This window comes from Bubalus kerabau, chromosome 4, assembly GCF_029407905.1.
Source record: "Bubalus kerabau isolate K-KA32 ecotype Philippines breed swamp buffalo chromosome 4, PCC_UOA_SB_1v2, whole genome shotgun sequence".
Lineage (NCBI taxonomy): Eukaryota > Metazoa > Chordata > Mammalia > Artiodactyla > Bovidae > Bubalus > Bubalus kerabau.
Genome location: NC_073627.1, coordinates 937,068 through 956,838, shown reverse-complemented (window position 1 = coordinate 956,838; position 19,771 = coordinate 937,068). Strand labels below are relative to the sequence as shown.

General features: G+C 60.6%; 1 protein-coding gene across 1 annotated transcript in view; it reads left to right on the top strand.

Annotated features, from left to right (window-relative positions):
- The first annotated feature begins 314 nt into the window (after window positions 1-314).
- CACNG5 (calcium voltage-gated channel auxiliary subunit gamma 5) overlaps window positions 315-19,771 on the top strand; it is a 28,626-nt gene continuing 9,169 nt past the window's right edge. Inside the window, exon 1 of the mRNA XM_055574945.1 lies at window positions 315-433. The gene's annotated coding sequence lies outside the window, so the exon portion shown is untranslated. The remainder of the gene's footprint in view (window positions 434-19,771) is intronic.

Sequence of the window (19,771 nt, the reverse complement as noted above, 5' to 3'; positions counted from 1 at the left end):
GATGGTGACGGCTCTGGGGCTGCTCACACAGCTGTAGCGGCAGCTGGAAGCTGAGGGTAAGCCTGACTCAAGGGGAGGGGCGCCGGGTGGGGGCGGGTCCTGGCCAAGCTCTGGCGGCCCCCGGATCCTCTGCTCCGCACCCCAGCCCCCAACTCTCCACCTGCAAGCCCCACGGAGCTGTGTCCCCTCCACGCGCGCACCTCCCGGGTGGAACCCGCGAGCGCAGGGCCCCCCCACATCGCAGCTGCGGAGGCAGAGGCCCCGCCCCGCCCCGCCCCGCCCCGCCGGCCCCGCCCTCCCGAGCCGGAGCTGCGGCCGCTGTCGCTGGCGCTGTTCCTGCGGACGGACTGACGGACGGGGCGGGCTCCCAGAGCCCCGCGCGGAGCCGGCCAGGGACCCGCGACCAGGGCCGGGCCGCTGCCGCTCCAGCGAGGTAGGAGCCGGGGACCGGGGACTGGCTGTCCCCTCGCGGGCCCCCAGAGGCCGAGCCCCCCGAGCCTGGGCCGCCGCGCGGGGTACCCCCCATTACCGCGGGGCCGGACTGTCGCCGAGGGCGCGCGCCTCAGCCCCGCGCGCTGAAGGAAGGGGCGCGGTGCGGGGAGAGTGTGTGCGTGTGTGTGTCTGTCTGTCTCGCGGGTGGCGGGGGAGGTGACGACGCCCCCACTGTGCGGGCGCGGCTGGACTGCCCGCTCCAAAGCCGAGCGCGCACGCCCACGACAAACTTGAATAGCGCCGCGAGCAGCGATTATCGGGGTGGTGCGGGGGGAAGCCCCCCACCACCTGTCGAGCTGGGCTGTTGGTCCGCGCCGGCCGGGTGGTCCCACCGTGAGTCCGCCTGCTCCGGACGCCCCGGCGGGGCCTCGGGGACGGTGGGGGTGGCGAGGATGCTTCGTCCAGCGGGACAGGAGGACGTGTCAGGCCAGAGGCCGCAGAGCAGAGATGGACGCGCGGCGAGACGCGGGTGCGGGGCCGGGGGCCGTGCGGGCAGTGCAGTGAGAGATGGCAGCCCCCAGAAACACAGCGACGCGTCTCCCCGACCGTCCAAGCCCCTCCCCGACCGTCCAAGCCCCTCCCCGTTCCAAAGACTTAGCCTGTATCTCTGCCCTCACCCTAATTTGGCAGCTGGTGAAGATTCAGTGTGCTAAAAATTTTTAATGAAGTCAGATAGCTTCTTCCTAGGATTGAAGAGAGAATCCCCTGGGACCTGGCTGGGCAAGGGGAGAGAGCAGGGAGTGGGAAGGGGGCCTGGGGGTTCACATTCTGAGCCCCGCAACGCTGACCCGGGTGCCTGCTCACAGTGCTGGGGCCACCGGCTCTCACCTGCTCCCCTCCCCGGGGCTGGTCACATCAGTGTCCCTTTTTATGGTTGAGACTCGATCGGGAAGGGGCACGGATCCACCACTTACTGGACAAGGGCAGGACCCAGCAGAGGGGCCCCACATGGGGGCCTGGCTTAGTTTGACAGAAGCCACACCGCAGCTGTCCCTTGCCCCATGCCGTCCCGGGGAGAGCAGGACAGGCCCCCACTGCCGCCAGCGCCCACTCAGGCCCACTCCCGCAGCCCCACGTGCCCAGGGTTTGATGCATTAACAGCCTAGATTGCACCGGGGTGGCACAGGGGTCCTTGGCTCAGACCTGGTGTCCTGGCCCCAGGACATCCCAGGACCATAGGCAGTTGGTTGACTGCGCGCTTTGCTGACCCACGGCCGGCACTCCCTCCCGGAGCCCCCCGCCTGCCTGAGACACGCGAGCTCAGCCTCACTTCTCCACGGACCTGGCAGCTGGAGGCAGCTGGGAACGTATCCCAGGGCCAGGTCCCCAGGGTGCTTAGAAACAGGGCAAAAATTATAACGGCCACCAAAACAGCCCCACCCCAGACTTCAGGCTCCCTCTCACATGGGGTTGGGGTGTGGGGGTGCCCTGTGCGCCCGTGTCGCTTTGTGGCATGGGGCATCCTGTGGGCTGCACTCCTCACCGCCCCAGCTGGGAGCCGGCTTTGAGACCTTGGCCATTCTCGGCCAGCGAGGTGGGGTTCCGTGGCTTGCAGTTGGGGAGGGGAGTGCAGGGGGAGGTTGCCTCAACTGTTGACGTTTGACCTGAGGAGGCAGGCCGTAGGTCATGGTGGGAAACACGGGCTCCAACCTCAGCTTCCTCATCTGGCATGGGGCCGGGGTGTGACGTGGAGCAAGGACACAGGTGTCGTGTTGGCTCACTGGGGACGACCAAGGCTGGTCGACTCCGCTTCCTCCAGGCCCCACCTGACTCTTGGATCCTGGACTCGAGAGGTTGGGATCCCTCGTGCTGTCCTCAGAGCTGGGGGCAAGGGTGTGAGTTATTGTATCAGAGACGCTCACAGATTGGGCTCAGGTTCCCAGGAAGCAGGTGGGACATAGGAACCCAGTTTTTACCCAGCCCCACCTCAGGGGAGCTGACCCTTCTGCTCAGGCTTCCAGCCCTAGCTGCCCTGCGCCTGCCCCGCACAGCCTCCTGGCTCATTTCTGGGTGGTCAGTGAGCACACACCTGCTCCTTCAGTCCATCCTGGGTTTTGGGTCAGCCTTCCTCCCTGGCAGAATCAGGACCAGCTACTTGTGACCTCAGGGACACCAGGAAAACCCACCAGATAGCATCCTGTTCCCCTCAGCCTAGCTGTCTGCTGCCTAATATTGCACCATTAGAGACTCATTCCTTTGCCTATGTGTGGCTTTGTACCCAGTTAAGTCAGCTACTAAACTTAGGCATAGGTGACTTGTTTAAAGGCTTTCAGGACCTGAGGGGAGATGGAGAGGGGAGGAAAGAGACTTGCTGTGCTGGCCGGCCTCTGAGTTCCCGGAGAAAGGCCCGGCTGTGAGCTCCCAGGAGAAGGAAGGTTTGGGGAGTCGGTGCGGGGGAAGTCAGGCAGGGAAATTTGTGACCCTCAGTGAGAATTCTCAGCGGGAATGTGGGCAGGCGGTCTGCTGAACGAGGAACGAGCAGATAGAAGCTTCCAGTCCCGTGGCGGGGGGGAGGGGGGGTGGGGGGGTGGGGGGGGAGGGCCGGAGGCGGGGCCAGTACCCTGCCCCTCCCCACCCCATGACTGCGCAGCCGCGTGGGGTGTGATGGGCTCCCGGTGTAGGAGGTGATCTTAGCTCTGACGGAGCCTGGCTCGCCGCGCTGGCCGTTTAAACCGCCGCGTTATTTGTCAGGTCAGCAGATGCTGGGCTGTGCTGGCGGGGGTGAGCGGGACGCTCCATGCGTCCCCACAGCCCCCGGCAACCTTCCCTGGGAAAGAGCAGGAGCATCGTGATTCATGCAGACCCCTGAGTCTGGGGGCTGCAGGGTTGGCTGGGGTCACCTTACAGCTCGTGGAGGTGGCCCCTGGCCCAGCCAGGCACGCGGTCTTGGGTCTTCCAACATGAGGGCCAGTGTTGGGGGGACGTGGGGGTGAGAACTGACCGTCCCTGTTGAGGGGGGCCCCCAGCAGGCCCGCTGCAGGAGGGGCAGGCCGATATCACTTGGGCTCCTGGGGCCTGAGCCGTGGACTGGGCTTGCCTGCCGATGGCGCAGCGGTGACCATCTGCCGCTCGTCCGGGTGCTGCTGAGGGCAGGGCTCAGTCCGGGGCTCGGAGGTCGTGGGTCCTCGGGATGACCTGTTGCCATGAAGCCCCACAGCACAGCCGTCTTTAAAGATTGTTCTCAACCATGTGTGCGTGCTAAATTGATCCAGTCGTGTCTGACTCTGCGGTCCCATGGACGGTAGCCCACCAGGCTCCTCCGTCCGTGGGGTTTCCCAGGCAAGATACTGGAGTGGGCTGCCGCTTCCTCCTCCTCCAGGGGATCTTCCTGACCCAGGGATGGAACCCTCCTCTCATGTCTCCTACCTTGACAGGCTGGTTCTTTACCACTAGCGCCCCTGGAAGCTGGTTCTCAAGCATGGCTGTTCCTAAGGAATACTGGCGGTGGTGAGAGTGGCCACAGGAGCTCTTCGTTCTTTGTCCGTCATTGAGCACCTACTGTGCACAGGCTGCTCCTGTGCGTAATGGGCACACAGGGGAGGCACCGCTGGCCTCTGGGGCAGATTATCCTTTGGGGGAGGGGTCCTGTGCTCCGCCGGGTGTTTAGGAGCAGCCCTGGCCTCTCCCAATGGGGAGACACCCCTCCTGCTTTGTGACACCCAAACGTGTCCCCCCGGAGGCAGGCCTGAGGCCCCCTGGAGGCCAGTGTTGCCCACTGGCAACCCTACTGGGCCCTGACTGTGAAGAAAAGACTTTCATCCCGTTCCCTTAGAAGCAAGCTTTCTTTAGAGGGAGACACGCCATATGTGCTAAAGAAAGAACAAGCCAGCAGGCCGCGTGCTGGAGAGACAGGCGGGCGGGGTGGGGGGTGCTGGTGGGGTGGGTGGGGGTCTGGAGAGGCAGGCGGGCGGGGTGGGGGGTGTGGTGGGGGGGTGGGGGGCTGGAAAGGAGGGTGGGCGGGGTGGGGGGTGCTGGTGGGGCGGGTGGGGGGCTGGAGAGGCAGGCGGGCGGGGTGGGGGGTGTGGTGGGGCGGGTGGGGGGCTGGAGAGACGGGCGGGCGGGGTGGGGGGTGTGGTGGGGGGGTGGGGGGCTGGAAAGGAGGGTGGGCGGGGTGGGGGGTGCTGGTGGGGCGGGTGGGGGGCTGGAGAGGCGGGCGGGCGGGGTGGGGGTGCTGGTGGGGTGGGTGGGGGGCTGGAGAGGCGGGCGGGCGGGGTGGGGGCTGCTGGTGGGGCGGGTGGGGGGCTGGAGAGGCAGGCGGGCGGGGTGGGGGGTGTGGTGGGGCGGGTGGGGGGCTGGAGAGGAGGGCGGGCGGGGTGGGGGGTGCTGGTTGGGGTAGGGGGGTGCCATTTCCCAGAGGGGCTCAGAGAAGGCCCCCTGGTGACAGGCCCTGGGCGAGGCGGGAAGGAGGAGTCCAGGAGCAGGAGGAGGGGGCGTGGGGCGGGAGCAGTGAGGCAGGCTCCTCCGAGGGCCCCAGGCTCGGTCTCTGAGAGTTAGGCCCCCGTCCGGAGCGGACGCCAGCCCGGCCTCTGCCCTCAGGTGCGCGTTGTCTCCTCGCCTCCTTCCAAAGCCCAGAAGGTGAAGCCGGGTGCGGAGAACCCCTGGGACATGCACTCTAGCGTCCACACTCTGCTGTCTCAGACTGAAACGTGGCCTTGGCAGCCGCACAGAAATGGGTCCAAGCCCCAGCTCAGCCTTGGGCCGGCCTGGAGCCCCCGGGGCCTGGGCTCTGCGGGTGGGGGTGTTGTCCTTGGTCCCCTGCGCCCCTAGGAAGACAGGGTTGGGGGGGCAGGAGGGGCAGGCTGCACCCTCTGGTCTCGCCCCGCCACGGGCTCCTGGTCCAGATTTGAGCATCTGTTTGCTGGGCGGCAGCCCCGCCATCTGGAGAAGTCAGAGCAAGGTCTTCAGAGGTCGAGGGAAATCAAGCCTCCCTCTCTCCCCCTTCCCGAGAGCTGGAGAGGGGGCCCCCTTTCTGCGTCACAGACCCCCAGGCCAGGCTCTGGGCTCCTCAACCAGTGCCCACCAGGCTCCTCGTTGCAGCCAACGGGCTGGAAGCGCCACGGGCCCCAAGACTCTGCATTAGAGAATCTCAGTTAACCACTTTACAAGTGACTCATGGCAGAAATACGTTCCTATTAATGCCTGGAAAAGTGGGTTTAAAACTTATCCGAGAGTTAAGACTCACCAGTCCGCACAGGCCGCAGAGGACCTCCCTGGGAGCACTGCGCCCACCCCTCACCCCTGCCCCCACCGCGCGCGGGGGTGTCTCCCCCAGGGCTGGAATGCCGGATGGGAGATGCGGGGGACATCTCTGGACCATCGTGTGCAGGGCTGTCGAGGGTGTGAGGCCCTCTCAGGAGGCGTGTGCCCCGTGCGGAGGGCTGCGTCCTGGGGCTCCGGGGTCCCCACCACCTGTGGTTTCCAGGGATGACCTTGCCGGGAAGGCAGGCCCCAGATCTCCTTGCTGGATTCTTTAATCTGCTTGTCATCTATCGTCTGTCTGTCTAAACCTATCATCTGTCATCTATCGATCTATATCTATCGATCGATCGATCATCTATCTATACATCTATCTGTCATCTATGTCTCATCTATCTGTCATCTATCATCTATCCATCGTCTATCTGCCATCTGTGTATCACCTGTCTATCACTGATCAATCATCTGTCACCTATTCATCTATTAATCTATCATTTATGTCTCATCTATCTACATCTATCATCCATCTCTCTATCTGCACCTGGTCTAAACTCTGGCACGAGGGACCATCACCGTGTCAGGCTGGCGGACAGACTCTCTAGTCGGGGCGTGAAGGCTTGGTGGCTCTGTGACACGTGGGCTCTTGGCTCCCTGACCAGGAATCACACCCCCATCCCCTGCATTGCCAGGCAGACTCTTGACCACTGGACCACCAGGGAAGTCATATCACTACTGGAATCTTTATTCACTGGAAGAAGATGCCCAGTGGGTGGATGACACTTTCTGTACCTGCCCGGCTGCCTGAGGCAGGAGGGCCGTGGGGAGCAGCCCTGAAGTCTTCGGGGTGGGGCGGGGGCCACAGCAGGAGTGCCCTGGCCTGAGGGTGGCACTGGAGCCCAGAGCTGAGCCCTGGCCTCTCACTGTGGGCCCAGGCAGGTTCCCACTCCTCTCCAGGCCCCCCTCCTCCCTAAAGCTGGGGCAGGAGGGAGGGTTCCCTTTCCCCACATGTTCCGGGACCCCTGCAGTGCTTCAGGGGAGATCCCAGCCCCCGCCTCGTGGAGCCCCGAGGGCCCCTGCATCTGGAGCTCAGGTCTGAGCAGAAGGAGTTGTGGAGGGAGGAGAGAGTGGAGGCCAGGAGAGGGTGCGCCTCCCCCTGAGCCCGGGGGCACCCAGGTTCTCTCCACCCCCCCCCCACTCCAGACGGGCTTAGCCAGCACTCTGCAACGGGCATCCTTAAAATGTGAAAATGATGGGGGGGTAGGTAGTGGGCCTCCCAGGAAGCTCAGTGGTAAAGAATCCGCCTGCAATCCAGGAGACGTGAGTTCCCTGGGTCGGGAAGATCCCCTGGAGAAGGAAATGGCAACCGACTCTAGTATTCCTGCCTGGAGCGTCCCATGGACAGAGGAGCCTGGCGGGCTGCGGTCCATGAGGTCACAAAGAGTCAGACACGACTGCAGTGACCAGCACGCACAGGGGAGGCAGGTGTGCCTGTGGCCTTGAGGAGTTTACGCTTGGCCTCCAGTGCTCACTGCTCAGAAACCTTGACCAAATGGCTCGTTCTCTCAGATTTCCTCGTCGGTAAAATGGCGTGATAATAACAGCCTTGCTGGCAGGGTTTGGGGGGTGAGTGGGTTTTTTGTTTTTTTTTTTAATTTTTTTGTTTGCAAACACATTTGACAGCTGAGAGGCCTGGGGGTTGGAGAGGCTGCGCCTTCGCTCATGGTCGTCCAGTTAATGAGCAGCAGATGGAGATCTGAACCCAGATTTCTCGGGGCAAAGCCTGGGAACTCCTTCTGCTCAGAGCAGCTCAGGCAGAAGCGGCAGTGGAGTAGGGGAACCACGGCCTGCCCTGGGCCTCAGGACGTCTGGTTTCCCCAGGACCCAGATGGGGGTCTGCAGAGGACGTAGGCTGCGGCCGTCACAGCCTCCAGCCTCAGGGCCCGCGAGCGCGTCACTGCAGACCATGCGCCCCGGGCGCCCCAAGCAGCTGGCTTGACCTTAAAAAGAGCGTGTCAGCTGCACGAGACTGTGGGGCCCACCCCAGGGCTGTGGGCAGGGGCCCAGGAGCAGGTCGGGTCCCACGTGTCAGTCGCGTGGGGGGCGGCTGAGGCTGGATATTTCCAAAGGACAGTGGCACCACCTCTGTGGATCTGGTTCAGACCTGCTGCTGGTTAAACTATTAGTTAAGTACCCCCAGCAGTCTTGGAGGCTTCCCTGGTGGCTCAGACGGTAAAGAATCCGCCTGCAATGCAGGAGACTTGGGTTTGATCCCTGCGTCGGGAAGATCCCCTGGAGAAGGGAATGGCAACCCACTCAGTATTCTTGCCTGGAGAGACAGAGGACAGAGGAGCCTGGCGGGCTGCTGTCCACAGGGTCACAAAGAGTTGGACACGACTGAGAGACTGGCACGCTTCCAGCAGCTGTGGGCAGTGGGCTTTATCATCCCCATTTCACAGATGAGGACACGGAGGCCCGGAGGTGTGAAGTAGCTCCCCTGAAACCACGAGGCTGACAGGTGGCCCAGTAAGGGCAGAACCCTGGTCCCCGCGGCGCTCAAGGGGGTGCCAGGCCCCTGGTGTCAGCACCTGGGCAGGAGCGGCAGTGAGCAGGGAGGGAGGAGGCTTGGGGGGACACATGGTTCAAGAGCTCCGTTTTGGAAGGCAGGCCACTGCGGTCTTCACACCCCTCGTTGTTTGTTGTTTTAATTTCTCGCTGTCGAAGTAGCTCCTGTTTCTGGAGGGACATCTGGGAAGTGAGAGCCAGGGTTCGTTATCCAGAAGCAGCCTCTGAGCTGCGGGAGCAGCCCTCGTGTGGCTCATGGAAGCCGCCGCCGCTGGGCATCGTCACCCGGATGGGGAGGGCTCCCCCCGTCCCCAGAGCCCACGCCCGGGTTCCCAGCCCTCAGGGAGGGGCGGCAGGCCCTCCCGCCCTGGAGCCTGGCTTCCGTGAGCCCTTCTTGGAAGGGACGCCCTGCAGGCCCGAGGCCGCCAGCTCAGGGCAGAGGGCGTGGGGCAGCTCTCGCCCAGACAGGACCTGGCAGCCGGCCTGGCCTGAGCAGGGCCAGAGGTGGAGCCGCTCCTGGCAGGGCTTCCAGCAAAGCCGCAGCAGCTGTCCCAGCGTGCTTGTGTCTGCAGCTCACCGGGGCCAGCTGGGCAGGGGGGCAGATCTGGGCCTGGGGAGAGAGCTGGGCTCTGGAGGGGCACCCCCACTCGGGTCCTGAGAGGATGGGCCAGGCCCCTCGGGAGCGCAGGTCCCTGGGTACTTCTCCCGTTAAGAGCAGGCAGCCCCCGTGATGGTAACACACGTAATCAGAACTGACTCTGACGGGGCTGCCCCTCGTGGTGAGCCCATTTTGCAGACCAGACGGCAGGCTCGGCCGCTCAGGGCTGCTCAGGGCTGAATCCCCAGGCTCCTCACCACCTCGTCCCCAGAGTGGGCCGTGGGGGTGGGAGCCTGAGCGCGGTGTGACCTCGTCATCTTCCTTCTTTGAGCCTCAGGTTCCTTAATTCTAACACGAAGGGGCAAGTGTTTCCCCATCGGGTGGTACACTGATAAATTAAGAGGCAGACGAGGGTGGTGTAGACGCCGACGGCAGCACACAGAGCTCCAGACACGGGCTGAGGGCTGCTGGGAACGCTCTCTGAGGTGTGTCCCTCGAGGTGGAATTGCTGGGTCTTCTGCGGATTCCAAGCTTCCCAAGTGGCTCCGTGGTAAAGAACCTGCCTGCCCATGCAGGAGACGTAAGAGACTCAGGATTGACCCCTGGGTCCGGAAGATCCCCTGAGAAGGCCCTGGCAATCGGCTCTAGTATTTCTGCCTAGAGAATCCCGTGGACGGAGGAGCCCGGCGGGCTACTGTCCTGGGGCCGCACAGCACAGGACACAACGTTTAACTTACTGAGGCATCACCACACAGCTTTCCACAGCAGCTGCACCATGCCCCACTCCCACCAACAACGTGCGAGAGGTCCAATTTCCCTGTGTTTCCATCAAAATTTATTTTCCCCCGAACCCTTTGAATGATGGTACCTGTATTTCATGGCCACACAGGGGCTCAGACTGTGAGGCGATTTGTCCAGGGCCTCCAGCTGCATGGTCACAGAGCCAGACCCTGCACTCCTGACTGCCCACCTCCACCCCTGCTCATGGGAAGCCAGGCTCCCCGGAGCCTGCCTGCATTCCTGGGTCCTGACTCTGCACCCACGTCCACTGCTCAGCATGGCTTGTCCTCTGAACAAGAGCCCGCTGACTGGTGCCGGCAGGCGTGGGCAGAGAGTGCTAGCTGCCGAAGGTGCACCTCCCCGGGGGTGATAGAGGCAGACAGACACCCCTGCTCAGCGCTGGGAAGCAGGTGACGTCTAGTGTAAATCTCACTTGGTCTCAAAATAGGTGGCTGCTCCCTGAGGTGCGAACCTCGCTCACCTCTTCGTCCCAGAGGCCCTAGGCTCCCGGGCCAGCCTAACTCACTCTGCAGAAGGAGCCTGGCCGGTCTGCGAGGCTGGTGGATGCCCAGCGCCATGTCCAGCACCAATGCCAGCACCAGCTGCCTCCTTCCGGGGCCCAGGGCATGTCTGTGACGGACCTCGAGATGGCTGGGTGGGAAGTGGTCAGGCAGCCCCCACCTCTTTACTGGAGGAGATGTCTCCTGGAGAAGGCAGGCAGGATTGCTTTGTGTGTGGAAACGTCTTTTTTTTTAACCTTCTGCATCAGGACAACCTAACCCTGCTCCCCACCCACGCTGAACTCCCCCTCCACCCTGGACCAGGCCTTGCAGTGCCCGTGTGTGTGCGTGCTCAGTCGTGCCCGACTCTGTGACCCCACGGACTGCAACCTGCCAGCCTCCTCTGTCAAGAGGATTTCCCAGCAAGAGTGCTGGAGCGGGCTGCCATTTCCTCTCCAGGGGGTCTTCCTGACCCAGGGGTCGCATTCTAGCCCCTCTCCTCGCAGGCAGGCTCTTTGCCGCAGTGCCGCGGAGGCCAATGTCTGTGGCTGTGATCTTGGCCTTTCTCCTAGACCTACCCCGGCAGCCTGGCCTCCAGGACACGACTGCGGTCTGGGTGGTCGCGTGGGACCACCGTCAGCCTCGTGGTCTCAGAGCCGGGCGCAGAGGCCACCCCCATCTCGGTCTGCGCCACCTCAGCTCTGTCCCGCGTCCCCTCCGAGCCGAACGTCAGGGCCGCCCGGAGTCCTTGTGGGACCGAGTCAGACTGTCGTGTTGAGAAGCACCTGGAACGTGCAGCTTCAGCCAAAATGCGCGCAGGGAAACTAAGGTCCAGAGAGGTGAAGCGACGAGCCCGGGGTCACACAGCTGTGATGGACCTGGGGTCTGAACCCCGAACAGATGTGAGTGAAGAACGCTTGGCTTTTGGGACCAAGCCAGGCTGTGAACCTGCAGGGGAGAGGTCCTTCCACACCTGCTTCCTTTGCTCTGGGGTATTCACTGCCCCCAAGGACGTAAAGAAGAGGGCCCCCAGCTAGTGGCCCTGGACTCGGTCCACTGAGGCTGGGGGCTGGCCCGGCACCCACCTCTGAGCCCCAGCGGGGGCACCATCTCAGGCACAGGGAACCCCGCTCTGCCTCCTACACCCTCAGTCACCACCCTGAAGACTTCGCATGGACGTTGCTCCAGACCTCGAGGCACCCCCGTGCCCCCCCAACCCCCCTCGGAAACTTCCAGAAGCTTGGGTAGAGAGCGGCTGCCATGTGCCAGGAGCTGTTGTGGCCCCACCCACCCTGCTATATTTCATTATCGTAGCATCTGTACCGAGAGGGTCACCTCAGACCCAGCTGAGAAGGTGGAAGGCCTGGGGGGGTCAGCGGAGAGTCTAGGTGGCACAGCGTTGGCAAAACAGCTGCTGCCAAGCCTGGTGGGCACCGGAGAGCCAAGCCCAGAGCTTGTCTTCACAGGTAGCTCAAGGCCGGGCCAGGTGTGTCTGGGCCCTCTGCATGGACCCCCTGTGCTCCACAGGCACTGTGACTGTCCCCTCGGACCAGCTCTGCAAATTCAGACTAAAGTGTTACTGGCTGATGATGCTGTTTGCACCACTTGGATTTCAGCTCATTTGAGCCCAAGGTTGGCACCTTTGTGTCTGCAGGAGCAATGGGTCTGGGAGTCTCTGTTTGTGTTTTTCTGATCCTCTTCCCTCATCTGTGCAGCCAGCTGGTGACCTGCGTTCAGACCCCACTGAGCAGGCCCCGTGCTCAGCGGAGAGGAGCCAGGACATGCGTGTCAGACACAGGGGCACCCGTGGGCCTTTACTGAGGACCCGTTTCAACCCAAGGGCAGCAGGCGACAGCTGGCCATTAAGGAAGCTCCCCTGGGTTCACCCAGCATCATGATCAGTTAGTATCAAACCGCAGCTGCGTTTCCTGACGACTCTGCGGACGCAGACAAAGCTCGGGAGATGCATACAGCACAGAGACGTCACTCCCGGTATTGATCTCGGCCCCCCGCTCCCCGGATTGGGCCGCGCACCTCCCAGCTGACAAATGTGCCGCTGTGGGAAGGCTGAGGACCGCTCGCCTTCTGAGGGCCCCCGGGGCTGGCGCACTGGGCGCGCCGAGCTCAGGGGGATGAAGTCAGCCCGGGGAGGGGACAGCGGGAAGGAGCCGTAGGCCCCCTGCCTCGGCCATGCCTGCCCCCGGGTGGGGCCTACCCAGCCTGGATCCGTCACGGTGCCCCTGACGGAGTCCTGGGAATCACACTGGGGGGGTTCTGTGCTGGCGTCTGCCTGGGAAAGCGTCCTGCCTCGTGGGGAGAAGGGTGGACACGGAGGACTGCGCCCCAGAGGACGCACGGTCAGGTCCTGCCCACCTCCCTGGGCAGGGCCGTCTGGCAGCAGCCTGTTTGCTCACCGCAGAGGGGATCACACCTTCCGGAACAGCGTCTTCCCAGGCTCAACGGAGGGAGCCTGTGAGGTCCCAAACCTACGCGACGGTGAGACCCCTTCAGTGCGGGGCACGGGAGGGCGTCGCCGCCGCCGGTCAGGCAGTCAGCACACACGCCTGCGCCGTGTGCCTTTCCCTGCTTGCCTGATGACTCCCCCGCGGTTCCCAGGCTACCATGCGTAACCGTCATGGGACTTGATTCAGATCACTGGAAGGTCGAGCAATTACATGATTAAGAAAGGCGATGAGGGAGAGGAACTGCAGCCCCTTCATCCTCCAAAGGGCAGTTCTCAGGACAGCCCCCCGCCAGCTGGGCCAGGAGCTGAGCTCCAAGTCCCGTGTCAGCCAGGAGAGGCAGAGAGCAAGGTGATGGGTGGCCGGCCCCCAGCCCCACAAGCCACTCAGCCCCGAGAGCAAGGTGCTGGCGGTCTGCACGCTGCCCCAGCCCTGACCCCCCCCGGCATGTGCCACCAGCTTCACCCTGCCCTGGGTCTCCCCCGGCAGCCACGACCCCCTCCCTGGTCTTCAGCCTTGGACTAAAGTTGACCTCAGGAAGGTGCCCCCGGCATCTGCCCCCACCCCCCGCCCGCAGCTGATGGCCTGCAGAGCTCCATATGACTTGAGCGTCTGCACACAGAGGTCAGCTGTCCATTAAGCTATGGAACCGAACACTCCACTTAGCCGTGTATATGGGGCACAGTTAAATAATGAAAACAAAAATAGAACATTGCAGAAGCCTGGGGCAGGTTGATCACGCCCCAGGAAGGAGCAGGGACCGCCACCTGGGGGCGGGACAAGAGGGTTGTGGGGGGGTCACTGCCAGCCACTCTTTGTCAGAAAGCAGCTCCGGTTTAAAATATATTTTTTCTCTCTATATAGGTCATCTTTTGTTAATTTTTAAGTGAAAGTTTATACACACACATACACATACACACATCCCAACTGGGAAATCCAGAAAAGCTGAAAGAGCCTTCCTTCCTCCCCCTGACTTCATAATGCTGAGCAGCGGTGTTAGAGCTCTTTGGAAGCCCCCAGCGCCCCTCCCAGGAGAGAGGGGGGTGAAAAGCAGGCACCAAATTAGAGACTCCCCTTTTTGTCAACAGTGAACTCAGCTAACACATCCAGTGACCAGCACTTAGGAAGACTTTTAAATAACAGTTGATTCAGAAAAAGAAGTCTTCAAGGAACTCACACTCAGAGTCTTGAACATGTAAACCTATTCCCAGGGGGACTGCGGATATTGGACCCAGATATGGTCTTCCCTGGCTCAGACCGTAAAGAATCTCCCTGCAGCACAGGAGACATGAGTCCAATCTCTGGGTCAGGAAGATCCCCTGGAGGCATGGCAACCCACTCCAGTGTTCCTGTCTGGAGAATCCCATGGACAGAGGAGCCTGGCAGGATGCAGTCCATGGGGTCGCAAAGAGTCGGACACGACTGAGCGATTAACACTTTCACAGGCAGTATATGATGATCACCAGTTATATTATGGTCACTGTTTCGTGTCTTTACTGAATGAGGCCGAGAAAGCTTTCACAGAAGCTATGAAGTTTCAGATTCTTCCTTCTACCCTCTTAATGGGCAGTGTGGCTTTGGGCAGGAATGGGGGCCTAAATCTGCCCATAACTGGTCATCTATCCAGCTGTGTGTCCACTTCTTAGAGCGCAGACGGCATCACCACGGTCGGCCAGCAGGGGGCAGGTCAGCCACCGCCCCCCTACCTGGTGGGGACTGTCCCTCAGCACCCGGAAGACCACTAATATAAAAACGAAAAACACGGTGCCTTTTATTCCACAGAACCAGCGAACAGGAACAGTGAAGTAGAAAGACAGACCCGTCCATCATCCTGAAGTCAAAGCAACCATGACGACTATTTTTGTATTCATGAAGTCACGTTAACACATTTTTTTTTTTTTTTTACAAAGCAGCAAACTACTGGCGTTCTGTATCCCACTTTTCTTTTTTTCATTTAACATTTCCCATAACAACTATGTAACGTAGATTGAGTTGATAAACCATAGCTCATATAACCCTTCCCTTTTGGAAAAGCGTTTAGGTAGTTTTAGCATTTTGCTATCACAGACAACATCTTTGTGTATTTTTGTACTTACATTTTTATCTGTTTCCTTAGTGGCAATTCCCAGAAGTAGCCTTGCTGGGATGGAGAGAAATGAAATGCTTAACACTCAGTGCGTGTTTGCTAAGCTGATTTCCAAAAGGGTAAACCGCGTAGCCGCCTCACCAGCAGAGCATGAGAAACACCGGTTCAGATGTGAGATTGTGCTTTTCTAATTAAAGTTTCCTTTTTAGGTAAGTTGAAATTCATATGCAGTTGTGAGAAATCATGGGATTTCTTACAGAGACAACCCACGTGCCCTGTACCCAGTTTCCCCCAATGGTGTGAACCGAGTTCAGTCATTCGGTCATGTCCAACTCTTTGTGACCCCATAGACTGTAGCCGGCCAGGCTCCTCTGTCCATGGGGTTTCCCAGGCAAGAATACTGGGGTGGGTTGCCATTTCCTCCTGCAGGGGATCTTCCAGCCCAGCCCAGGGATCGAACCCTCGTCTCCTGCATCACCTACTGCATTGCAGGTGGGTTCTTGACTGCTGAGCCCAACCCCAGAGGTGCCACGTCACACAGGGTCAGAGGCGCCACACCACGCGAGGACAGGGGCGCCACGCCACGCGGGGACAGGGGCGCCACGCCATACGGGGACAGAGGTGCCCGTCACACAGGGTCAGAGGTGCCACGCCACACGGGGACAGGGGCGCCATGCCACACGGGGACAGAGGTGCCATGTCACACAGGGATCGTACAGCCAGGGCACCGACAGGAAGGCAGTCAGTCCAGGACATTCTGCACCACAAGGTTGCTGCCTGTCGCTCTCTTAGGACCAAACTGACCTCTCCACTCCAGGCCCAACACCCACTAATCTATTCTCCATTTCTTTATTTTTGTCATTTCAAGAATGTTATATACTTGGAATCATGAAGTGAAGTTTAAGGAAAATTATTATCACAAAACAGATGTAACAAAGTTACAAGTAGAAGAATTATAGTGAATACATTTTGAATTAAGTAGTCTGTAGATTAGTGCTGTCCAATAGAAATATTATGTGAACCACAGAATGTAATTTAAAATTCTCTAAAGCCACACTAAAAAGTATAAAGACATAGGTAAAATTCATATATTTTTAGGCCAGTATACCTTTTCACCGTATAACCCATATTTTTATAAGTCATTAGTGGGGTGCTTTACTTTCTTTCTCATGCTAAGTCTTAGGAGTCCAGTGTGTATTTGTACGAACAGCTCATCTCCGCTTGGATCAGGCACACACATTTCACGGGCTCGGGAGCCACGTGCAGCTGCCGTGCTGGATGGCTCGGTGCGGGTCCAAAGTGAAGGAGGTCCAACCGTGAGTGTGGATTCTGTGCATCTCCAGGGCCAGAGGGTCCCTGAGTCAGCGAGTGGCTCTCAACCTTGGTTACACATTAGAATCACCCAGGATTCTTGGAAAATACAGATGCCTCACCCCCTCCCACTTCTTCACCCCTACAGAGGGTTGGCACTCGTTGGTCTTGGAAGTGAACTGGCATTACTGGGATTTGTTTTGAATTCCCAGGTGGCGCTGATGAGCAGCAGGGAGAGGCCCGCTGGCATGAAGTGTCCTCTGGCACCCGCATGTCCTCTGGGGTCCTGAGGGGCCCTGGGGACACATGCAGGTTCCTGCCTGCCCTGACCTCTTGGAGGGCAGGCGCCTGCCTCTCCGGAGGGCTCTGTGCTTCTGGCCCTGCAAAGCCCACCCTCATCTCTGCCTTGTCCAGTTTTCCAGTGCGATGCCCATGACCTCCCGCCCCCAGGGCTCCGGGCCTGGGTCAGCGCCTCCGTGGCCAGTCCTGTGTCCTTCCAAGAAAAGATGACGTGCGTTTGCCGAGAGCCCGTGACCTCCTGCGTCCTGGAGGCCTCGCAGCCCCCCTGGGGAGAAGCCTCCTTCTGGCATCACTGAGGGGGCTCTGAACCAGGCGGGGGCAGGACCAACACCCAGGGTAGTGGAACGAGGCTGCCGGGCTGAGGGTCAGCTCCTTTCCCAGGCTCTTCCGTGCCCTGTGGCCCTGGGCCTGTGAGGTGGGGTCCTGGCGGGGAACACACAGAACAACACCCCCACCTTGTCCAGACCACTGGAGCCTCCCCAGCAGTCTCACCTCAAGTCACTGGGTGGAGGGGAGGCAGGAAGCCTTGCGCTGAGACAGGCCCCTCAGAGAAGCACATGCTTTTCTCTCGTTGCCTGGCTCTCACGACGCTCGCCCTCAAGGGGCCAGCTCTTCCGTCCACACTAACGCGGGGGGTGGGCGCTGGAGGGCTGGGCCCCCGGGGTTCCTCCTGGACCCCAGCGCCCCCGCGCCTGGGACTGACGGGGGCCGGACGGGGCGCGTGGGAGGAGGGCAGGGGTGCAGGGGGAGGAGGCAGGGGACGCTTGGACCATTAGCACCCGAGTCACTTGTGGCAGGTGTGGGAGGCAGGGAGGCCGCGCTGGGGGACGTGTTACGGGAGCGCATCCCGGCGCCCCGACCCGGCCGGGCCACGTGACTGCCCTGCAAGGTCCCTCTGCACTGTGAGTGGCGAGCCTGCTCAGGGTTCCGAGCTGGCCGCAAGGTGCCGTCCAGGCAGTTTCTCCAAAGCCAGGCTGCTTTCCTTCCCACACTCCACACCCGCCTCCTTCCATCCTCCTTCCAGAAGGGAGACTCGGCAGAAAAGGCAGCATCTCTGTGAACGCCGGTTCTAAGCAGGGAGGGGCTGAGTGTGACCAGGACTAACTGGCATGTCCAGTGGGACTCTCAGCCGACTCCTCCCCTCTCCCTCCCCCTCCTCCCTTCCCTCCTCCTCCTCCCCCTCCTCCTCCTCCCCCTCCTCCTCCAAGACCACCATCCCACAGGAAAATACCGGGTTCATCCGTCCACCTGAGTGAGGCAAAGGCCAGGGAGAGAAGGCCTGAAATCCTCAGCCCTCTTACCTTAGGCAAGAGGCTGATGATGTTGAGGGGAAATGGGCCACACTTCCACTGACAGTCAGGAGTCTGCTTCTGTCGGGACAGAGTGTCAGGTGGTGAGCTCGGCGCTCCGGGAACCTCCACCTCCCTCCGCAGCTCTGAGAACCAGCCGAGACAGCAAGGAGGACGGGCCAGACTGCAGGCTCGCGCCCCGGCTTCCCCACTTGCTGGCTGGGTGAACACGAGCAGAGGGCCAACCCACACCCCCTCACCTCTCACGTGGGGACAGTGGCCGTGGCTGGGATGAGTGCCCACCAGGCTGGAGTCCCTGTTTGCACCTGCTGACCTGTGTGGCTCCCAGAATCCTCATGAGCTTGTGAAGAAGTGAGTAGCGTTAAACATCCTCATATTAACAACAGTGCCTGGTGCAAGGGTTGCTGTGAACGGCGTGTAAACCACTACCAACAGTGCCTGGCACAGAGTCCTGGTCCAGTAGACATCGGCCCGTGGCAGCCCGGGCGGCAGAGCGTCCGTCAGCGAGGGGGCCGAGAGCGGACACCCCGGGTCAGCGCTCTCTGCAGCCTTCCTCAGCCCGGGTCAGATGGACGGCCAGTGTCACCAAAATCAGATCAAGGAGGCACGCTTCCCCTGTCTACACGTGTTAAGACACAGGGAGCAAAACTGTCTCATTTCTCGCTGGCTTTTACCGCACCTGCTAGCTGTGTGAGAGGGTGGAGGCCCCCGGGGCGGGCTTCTAACTGCTGACAATTAAGACCTAGTGCGCTGAGTCCCGCAGGCTGCAGCCCCGTGCCCACTCTGTAGAAGGAGGAAGTAGGCGCCCCCGCCTCCGCCTTTTCTAAAGGGGACTTTGGTTTCCACAAATGCTGCAAGATAAACATCTGCTTCTCTTTGGGTGGAAGTCGTTGGTGGGGCCTGTTGTGGGGGACTGTCCCAATGGGTGGGCTGGTGCGTGCTGCCTGCTCCCTAGGCCCCTGACGTGCCAGGCAGCCGGGGCTGACTTGGGGCAGAGGGGAGGGTGTGCCTCTGGTTTGTGGCTGCTGCCAGCGCTGGGAACGTGGAGCCCTGGCTTGATCCCTGTTCCGGGAAGATTCCCGGCCACGGGGCACCTGCAGCTCCTTGGACCCAGGAGGCACACAGCCCGCCTGCCGGTGCAGCATCCCGGGCCTGCCAGGCTCAGGAGAGGAGCCGCGAGGAGCCCCAGCTCCCAGTGGAGGCTCAGAGAATTTGTGGTCCTTCTTTAAGCCCCGTAGAATGAGGGGGTCAGCACCGTGGAAACCAGGTCACAGGAGCCCTCTGGCCACCGGTGTGTCCTGTGGCAGCTGGCCGGGCTGGTGCCGAGTCCTGGACCAGCGAACAGGAGCAGCTGCTGCCGGTGGCTTAAAGCCCCGCTGAGAACCGAAGTCCCCAGACCTTCATCAGGCAAAAGTCCTGGGCTTTCTCTCTGGGCTGTTGGCTGCGGAGATCAGGCATCTACACTGGCCTGGTCTTCCAAGTTCCTCCTCCTTCTCTCAATTAGACCCGTCCATCCTCCGCAGCTGTCCTCTAACCAAGGCTCACCTGTCTCCCAGCGCCTAAGCACTTCATCCCACGTCCTTTTATTATCGGCCTGGGCAGGAAAATGTGCCATTAGTGATTTCATCTCCACAAGACATTTCTCCCTCATCGTTAGTCATGAATGATAATTAGCAACTATTAATTCCTGATAATTAAGCTAATACTTCCAGGTAATGGCAGCTGGGTAATCATCTTAAAAAACTCAAAGCTGCTGTGCTTTCTAGGCTCCACGCTCCAAAGGATGGCACTGCATCTCAGCTTCCCTCGCCTGGGTTCAAGGGCTCTTGCCTTTTCTTTACGTGGGCAGCGACTGGAGAATTGATGAGTCTGGCCTTTATTTAGCTGTCTTCTCTGGATGTAGAAATAATACATGTTCCTTTAGAAAAGTAGAGAGGAAATCAAATATACATGACCTATTACCTGGAAACATCCACTATCAACTTTTTGGTTTTTTTCGTCCCAGTCTATGACTTTTACAGTTGAGTTCACATTAAACACATCCTTTCACATCCAGCCTTTTTCCTGCAGTTTTACAACATGAGCATCGTTCCTGGTGAGGCACATGTGTGTGCTCAGTCGTGTCCGACTCTTTGCGACCCCCTGGACTGTAGCCCGCCAGGCTCCTCTGTCCA